This window comes from Mirounga leonina, unplaced genomic scaffold (assembly GCF_011800145.1).
Source record: "Mirounga leonina isolate KUSES-001 unplaced genomic scaffold, KU_Mleo_1.0 Mir_150, whole genome shotgun sequence".
Classification (NCBI taxonomy): domain Eukaryota; kingdom Metazoa; phylum Chordata; class Mammalia; order Carnivora; family Phocidae; genus Mirounga; species Mirounga leonina.
In genome coordinates, this window is record NW_023270374.1 from 22,646,579 (window position 1) to 22,655,524 (window position 8,946).

The following is an 8,946-nucleotide window of genomic DNA, read 5'->3' on the forward strand; positions in this document are numbered from 1 at the left end:
TCTACCTGCTTCTACTGAGAGTAACATATAGACCTCATTTTGCCTGTCTTTGGCATTCCCATCTATGCGGATTTCCCGTATATACACCTATTAAATTTTATTTTCTCCTGTTAATCTGTCTCATGTCAATTTGATTCTCAGTCCAGCTAGAAGAACCTTGGAGCAGACAGGAATTCTTTCTCCCCAACATATGAAAAAGATCACCCGACTGCTGGTAGAGGACCGTGGGAAAGGAAAACTCAAGCAATGAGGGAAGGGCAGGTTGATCCAGACCTAATGAAATCCCTGGTCAATTACCATGAAGACACACAACTAACTATAAAGCACCAGATTTCATAGTGACCTTGACATAATTTCCCTCATTTCCTGAGATACCAATATTACCAATGAAGAGTAAAAACTCAGAGCAAATTTGGAACCATCATGAGAGCCCATGATCTCTTGTGGCACTTCCTTCCATCCACCTAGTGCCTAGTGAGTTGGTCTTCCTAAACCAGTCTCCTGCAAGCCTCATGAGTCATACAGCTACAGAATATGAGGGCTGGAAGAAACAGAGATCTACCCAACCAATCGCCTTTTTATAAGCGGGGTGACTGAGAGCTGGCAAGATAAATAACTTATCAGGTCTGTGCCCTCACATCCCACATTCACCCATCCTCCACAGCACTTGGCACAGTGCCTCGCACACAGCACTCAGTAAATGCTATTTGTTTTCAGGTTGGCAGGACAGTGTCAAACACAGAAAACTGTATCTATATAAACTTTTTTCAGAAAGGAAAGCATCAACACTCTTACATTTTTAAACTCAGATGATAAAACCATTTTATAAATATAAGAAGCCAACACAATTAAGTTCCTAACTCCACTGGGAAATTAATTCCTGTTCCCACAGCACTTCATTCAAACCTCTATGATAGGCATTATCACACTGGATTGTCATTATCTCTCATTTCTGAATCATTCCCAGACCAGATTTGCACCAGGAGGCTATTTGCTCTATGAAAAGACCCAAGGATTTCAAGCCAAGAAGACCTGGGTTTGAGAAGAGTGTGAGGCCATCACTCTTTTGCTGTATGACCCTGGGCAAGTTACTCAACTTCAGTACACCTTAGTTATCTTATGAGTTAATGCCACCTACCTAAAAATTACAAGGTGAGGTTTAAATGAGATAAGGTACATAAAATGCTTGGCATGGCATCTGACAACATAACAGGTATTAAACAAACAAGATCCAGGGTAGGGATGGACCTAGTCCCACTCATCCTCCTACCTCCAGTGCCAAAAACAGTGCCCAAGACCTGCTACCATCTCTCATCCGGATCCACTGCAACAGCCTTCAAATTAGTCCCCCTGCTTTAATCTGTCCTTATACAGCAACCACAACAAATTTCCTGAATCACAAATCAGATCAGGTGTCTTCCCTATTTAAAATCCCTGAATGAATGAATAAATGAAATGCATATTGTGTGCAAAATACTATTACCAGGTACCAAGGAGAGACACATCCAAACAAAAAAGTTCCAGGCTAAGCACTTGTAATCTATTTTGGCGACATTCATACATACAATGGGTAATGTACGGGTCATGCTACCATAAAATGTAAGCAGCTGGTTAAGCCACGTGTGTCTCCTGACCACACCCCAGCTCAGAAAACGTTAATGGCCTTTCATCATCATATAATTTAAAACGCTTTCATTAGCAGTACATTAATACCTGGTCCCATGTGCTCCGCAAACTCTGCAGCCACTAAATACATGGGGTTAGGCACCCTGTGGATATGCAATAAACATCCACTGACTCAACCAATTAATTGGCTCTTCCAGGCAGTCAAAAGAGAGTCTAGTTCTCAGAGGTATGGCTACAGCTAGCTACAGCTTACTCTTCCTCCATAAGGATTCCACTGCTTTGGCCTCAACGGAAAACCCCACAACCACTGTGCCAGCCTCACCTTTAAAAGGCTCCGTGATCCAGGTTTCAACTGCTTTGAAAAACCTCTCTTACCTCCCCAGGTATCTCTCCTCCCTCAGTTCTCCTAGCATGTTCTCAAACCCATTCTGATTGGGTGCTGGCTGAGGGGCACCCTATTACTTTCAAAGGCACCATACTGAGCCCTATGGAAAGAGAGGGAGGGAGGTACTGCCAGAAAACAGTCATGTGACCCTGAGTAAACACCTCGCCTTTCTGGATCACAAATGGCTCACCTGTAAAAGATGAACAACATATTCTGCACAAGGTGCTGGTGAGGAGTAAATGAGAATCTAGTGAAAACACTTCAGTGAAAAGAACATCATGTCTTAAGCTTCTCTTTGTGCCAGAAACTGTGTTAGGCACTTTGACACACCACCACCAAGGGCAAATTGGTATAACACACACTAGCTCTCAGGCGGGCAGCATAATATAGAGGTTAAAAGCCTGGACTCATGATCACAGATGCGGCTTCAGCCAACTGCTGGACAGCATAAAGTAAATCGCTTGACCTCTCGGAGTCTCAGTCCTTCATTTGTAAAATGAAGGCAGGATCTCTTAGAGAGAGTATGGTATTAAATGATACAATGCCACATCAAGCATTTAACACAATGCCTGGCACACAGCAAGTGCCCAATTAGCAAAGAGAGCTATTATTATCTTACAGCACCCCAAGAGGGAAGTGAATGCCAGGCCTGGTCTATGTTCCCTTCAATGGGCCTCAGGATCCTCATCCTCAAAATGGGGGAGAGGCCAAACTCTATCCTGAAGCACCTCAGGGCAGCTGTGAAGCAGGGGCTGGAAAAGCACTGTTCATATCACCCTGTTATACTGTCTTCGTAGTAATTATATGAAATTATCTTGTCCATGTATTCATTTTCTTAGTTCCTATCTGTCTCCCCACCACAGTGCAGACGCCTGGAGAGCAGGCCTTTGCTCAGCACAGCGCCCAGCACTTAGGCGCTCAACAAATACCCCGTGAAGAAAGGAGACCACTGAGCTGGCTTACTTTCTGCCACGTGCTGTGATAAGAGCTTTCCGCAGTCTTATCGTTGTCCCCGCTTTACAGATGAGGAAACTGAGGCCAAGAGGTTCAGGCACCTGCCCAAGGTCGCACAGCAGGAAATGGAACCCACGTCTGAATTCGAAACCGAACTCTTGACCATCAGGCGACACCGCCTCCTACTGTGGGGGTCCCCAGAACTCCCAGCAGGACTCACTTATAACCACACACACCCCCTACCCGGGCCCAACTAACCCGGAACCTCTCGCCACGGCTGTCCGAGTCCCCACACCTAGGCCGCGACCCAGAAGCCCCCATACCGCCGAGGGGCAGCCCCCACTTCCGGCCTGAGGCCCCACCCCTGGCAGAGCTGAGCGCGCGCCCCCAGCCCAGCCCGCGCGCGCCGGGTCACGGCCCCGCCCTTCCCCCACCCGGCCCGATCTGCACCACCGTGGGGAGCGGCCCAGGCACCGCCCGCAGGGCCCGCCGGCTCCTGCCCGGCCCGAGGCCCACCCGGCCGTTTCCCGGCCGCCGCCCCGTGCCCGCTAGCCGCCTCACCGGCTCTCGGCGGGACCGCGTCCACAGCCCGTGCCCGGCTTCGGTTCCGTCTTCGTCTTGTTCAAACCGCCCGACCCCGCCCGCCCGCCCGCGCGATGACCTCACACGCACCCCCCCCGTTACGCGCCGACGTACGGGCTCGTCATTGCGCGCCGGCTCCTTTTATAGAGAGGGACTCGGCCGCGCGCCGGGGGCGGGGCCCGGTCAGTGATCGACGGCTGAGGTGCCCAAGGGGCGGGGCGCCGGCTGCCGGATTGCCCAACCACGCGGTCTGACGAAGCCAATGAGAGCCCGCCACAGGCCGGGTGTGACTCCGCCTAGAAGGCGGGATTCAGTTACAAATTCTCCACCTCAGGAGCCAAAAGAATTGGTTTTCCAATGAATTTCTACAAAAATGGGTTATTTGATAAGAAAGATACTTGATAGGCGCTTTGAGGAAAGACTTAAAAGCCACCTCAGAGACACATTCTGTGACTACTCTGTAATGACCCTGTAATCTCATCATCCGTTTATTTTCCTCTTAGCACCTGTGAAATCATCTTTTTTCTTTTATGCCTTTATTGTCTGCCTTTCCTTAAGCTCCACAGAAGCAAGGATCTTCTCAGTCCTGTGTACCAGTGCCTGACTTGCTGAAAGAATGAATTAAACCCACTTGTAGAAAAGGAAGCTGAGGCTCAGAGAGGTCAATTGACTTGCCCAGCGTCACAGAAGCTGACCCAGGTTTTGAGCTGGGTTTTTGTCAAGATATCACTTATTCATGTGCTCCACAAATATTTATTTTTCCTGATCAATCAGGTCCTAAGGGATTTGATAGTGAGCAAAAACCAGACATAGGCTCTGAGCTTTTATATGTGTGTGTGTGTGTGTTTTAAGTAAGCTCTATGCCAAACGTCGGTCTCACCACCCTCTCACCACCCGAGATCAAAAGTCACATGCTTTAACAACTGAGCCAACCAAGCGCCCCTAGCCTCTGAGCTTTTAAAAGTTTACAGTCTAGGGGCGCCTGGGTGGCTCAGTCGTTAAGCGTTTGCCTTGGCTGGGGTCATGGTCCCGGGGTCCTAGGATTGAGCCCCACATCGGGCTCCCTGCTTAGCGAGAAGCCTGCTTCTCCCTCTCCCCCACTTGTGTTCCCTCTCCCGCTGTGTCTCTGTCAAATAAATAAATAAATAAAATCTTTAAAAAAAAAAGTTTCCAGTCTAGGGGGTGCCCGGCTGGCTCAATTGATACGGCCTGCAACTCTTGATCTCAGGGTTGTAAGTTCAAGCCCTATGTTGAGTGTAGAGATTACCTAAAAATAATAATCTTAAAAAATAGTAAATTAAAAATAAATAAATACAAGTTTCCTGTCTGGTAGGAGAGGCAGAGGACCAGACCAATGGCTCAAATCACTGTTTAATTACGAACCAGACGTAGTGTGTGGCAAGGGTGACAGCACCTACATTGAATGAAGTAGGGTCCTGGAAGCCTCCTTCTGGGTGAAGTCTTACCCAGTTAGTTGCCAAAGTCCGCGGGGAGCTGGGGCAGGAACCATTTATCAACGGGTCTGGAGGCATTTCAGTATTTTAACCACCAGAACCACTAGTTGTCTCTCCCGAATGCAGCACTCCAAGAGTACATCACAAGGAGGCCTGACCTCACCCGAGCAGTGTGGGAAGGCTTCCCAGAGATGATACTTGCCCTAAAAGATGAAATGTTAACCTAGCAAAAGGTTTGAAGTAGGTAAGGGTGAACAAGAAGATACAGCAAAGAGCCCTGTGGTCAAATGATTATAGCCCTGTGGTCAAATGATTATAATGGTAATATTAGCATCATAGGGAGTTGATAGGAAGCATGGATAATTGAGCAAAAACATTCACAAGTGCTGTGGGGCAACATGAATTACCCCCATTTTATACACGAGGACATGAAGTTTTCAATAGGATAAGTGAATTTCATAAGTAACAAAGTTCAAATCCTAACCCTGCTAAGAGTTAGAATCACATGTGTGTAAAGCTCTTAGACCACTCCTAGCACATAGTAGGTGCTCAGTAATGTTAGTGGTTTCTGAGTCCCTTTTGATTAATGTCAACATTTCATTAATGTCAATTAGTTGTCAGCATTACCTAAAGGCCACTTTGGTTGGGGGAGGGTATTAGAGTGGGGGATGAGACAAGTAGACAGCCAAGTCAAGAAGAGCCTAAGTGCGAGACTAGAGTTTGGACCTGATTCTGGGGACACAGGGCATCCCCTAAGTTTTCTGAGCAAAAGCCTCCAAAATAGGGGCGCCTGGGTGGCTCAGTCGTTAGGCGTCTGCCTTCAGCTCAGGTCATGATCCCAGGGTCCTGGGATCGAGCCCCGCATCGGGCTCCCTGCTCGGCGGGAGGCCTGCTTCTCCCTCTCCCACTCCCCCTGCTTGTGTTCCCTCTCTCGCTGTGTCTTTCTCTGTCAAATAAATAAATAAAATCTTTAAAAAAAAAAAAAAAAAAAAGAGCCTCCAAAATAAAACTCATTTCCCTCCCGGGATCTGCTCCCAAAGAGATGGGAAAGGGGCACGTGATCTGCTTAGAGTCTACTTTCCTCCCTCAGGACAGGGCTAGCCAAGGTTATCAGGGTCAGATTAAGCCTTGACTGCAAAAGGCCGGAGAGTAATAAGAAAAATGGTTTCTACCCATAAGGAGAAATAGAGGTGGAGACTTTAATATGTGTCTTTAAGCAACTGTTTTAACATGGAGGTGATCTCATTATCACAGGTAGAAATTGTGAATCCCCTCTCCAAAAACAAAACAGAACAAAAACTATGACGTCAAGGCCTAAGTTTTCCACATGTATGACAAGTTTACGGGACGAAAAAAACGGTGTTGGAAGGTCTCAGCTGCCTTAGGGACCTGACCAGCTCAAGGGGGAGACAACTACAAAAATAAATTCTAATATGGAGTGTTTTGTGCTGAGATAGATTCTATATCCACAGGGAAGGGGGATTCAGATTAGGGAATGGCTTCTAATCCTGCCTAGAGTAGAGGCAAAGAAGCCTTTCTGGAAGAGGTGAGAACTGGAGGACAGTCTGGAAAGAAGGAGGCTGTTCCAGGCAGAGAACAGCATGTGCAAAGACTCAGAGTAAGCAATCATCAGCTCCAGTAAGCCAGCCTCTGTACCCTTTCTGCAATGCTGAGACCTCAGGATGAACCAAAGCTCATAGAGCACAGGTAGGTTATAAGGCCTGAAATACCAGGATTTATGCACAGCCCTCTTGGTATATTTCACAGTTAAGTTTTAAAAATAAAAAATAACCAAGTGCAATGCGTGGTTCTGGAATGGATACCAGACCAGAAAATATGTTTATCTTCCTCGATAAAGACATTTTGCAGCAACTGGCAAAATCTAAATAAGGTCTATATATTAGATAAGGAAGTAAACGAATGTTCATTTCCTGATTATTATTATGATGTACTGTAGTTATGTTAAGAAAATGTTCTTAGGAAATACACACTGAAAGATTTAAGGGTAAAGAGACATCATCTCTGTAACTTACTCTCGAATGATTCAGAAAAAAACAATGTAGAGAGAGGATGACAAAACACATGGCAAAATGTTAGCATTTGAGGAATCTGAGTGGTAGGTATTTTGGAATTCTTTGTACTATTCTTGCAACTTTTCTGTATATCTGAAATTTTACATAAAAAATTTAAGAAATCAATAAAGCTAAACAGAAGGAAGAAAGGAGAGAAGGCAGAAAGGAGGGAAGAAAGGGATAGAGGGGGTAGGCTGGAAGAAGGTAATTAGGGAAAGAAACAAGGAAGGCAGGAAAATTGTACTCCAGGCTGCAAAGGGCAGCAGATAATTTCAAGCTCCAGCAGAACAACAAACAAACAAAACACACACAAACACACACACCAAAAATAAACAGGTGCAGGTGGGACCAAGAAGAGATAGCAGACTACTTTGGCTTCACAGAACAGATTCCAACTCAAAACTCCTTTGCCTCTGGCTATGTGGCCTTGGGTCAGTTATGGGACCTCTGAGTCTTAGTTCCCTTCCGGGTAATCATGGTAATCAGGGCCTCACTTTGGGGTTGCTAGGAAGCTTCTCCAACAGGAACAACAAAGCAGCTGCCATTTACCCAATGCTTGCTACCCACAAGCACTCTCCCACATGCTTCACATGCCTTGAATCATTTGATCCACAAACCAGCCTTAGAAGGTTGATTATTATCCTGTTACACGCTTGGGCAAACTGAGGCACCGAGAGGATATGGAGCACCCCCAAGGTCACAAGTTATGAGTGGGTGAAGACAGGGCAGACACCCAGTTGCACTGCAGTCATCAAGAACCAGGTGCAGGCCTTGAACACAGTATCATTCAAGAAGTTGGCTGGAAAACCAGAGGGACTGAGGGTGGGAAGAGACCCTGTCCAGCTGGCACTGTCCTCCTCCCCCCCCACCAAACAGCTATGGACCGGTCCCTGCAAGATCCCTTCCGCAGGCCTTTGGGGTGGCAGATGCCAAAGCCACCCCCATCCGCTCTCCCTAACAAGGACCAAGGGGACCCCAACATGATGTGGGGGCCGGTGATGAACACACCAGATACTATTGTTGCTACAGTTGGCATCATCAGCCCAGCTACTGGGAAACCCCTGGGAGATCACTGCCCTGCCCTTCCTTTTTTTTAATTAAACATGAATAAATATCGTATGTCAACATCACTACCAGCCCCCAGGCATTAACACTGTATTGACTAATGGCTTTTGTTATCACAATGCCATCCAGGACGTGTGAGGGCTTCTGCATGCACACATCATGCCCTTGAACCCTGATAGCAGCCCGAGGTAGTAGTCAGGATTTACGGTCCTTACCTGTTAGAGATGCAAATCTCCCCGGCTAAAGCCCCAGGCAACTGGAAGATTGCCTCAGAAAAGGCCTACAAGGTCTAACCTCATCCCCAAGATCAGAATGTTCACATACTCCCCTTGCCATTGTGCCTGGGATCGTGGAGATCCAAACATAACCCTCCATCTTTAGCTTATTAAACAAACAGCTGCCCCGACAGCCCCTCCAAAGCCAACCCCCAGCCTGCCCCACAGACTGGGCCAACCCAAGAGCCCCTCACCTGGTGGGATAGTCCACCTCCTCTCTTGGGGTTTCGAGACCGGGTCTGCTTATTTTGCTTCATCCTGTCCTGGTATTTGGTACAGCAATGTATACAAGATGGCTTAACAGGGAAGCCGAGGCCCCTGGGGCCCCAACACCTCAGAGGAGTGCCAGCCCACTTGTTAATTGCCAACGGTCTCACCATGGCAACACTTCTCATCCTCCACTCCAACATTTACCTTAATAAGGCATACAACTCTAGTCTTGGAGGTGGCCAGGATTAGAGCCTTTCTTAACATTTGAAGAAACTGAGAGGCTCACACAGTTGCCACATCCAATTGAACTCCAACTGATCCAT

At 47.2% G+C, this 8,946-nt stretch overlaps 1 protein-coding gene across 1 annotated transcript in view; it reads right to left on the reverse strand.

The window, feature by feature from the left end:
• The window catches only part of MAPRE1 (microtubule associated protein RP/EB family member 1), a 29,440-nt gene extending 25,836 nt beyond the window's left edge, over positions 1-3,604 (reverse strand). Inside the window, exon 1 of the mRNA XM_035006027.1 lies at positions 3,527-3,604. The gene's annotated coding sequence lies outside the window, so the exon portion shown is untranslated. The remainder of the gene's footprint in view (positions 1-3,526) is intronic.
• Positions 3,605-8,946: the final 5,342 nt, after the last annotated feature.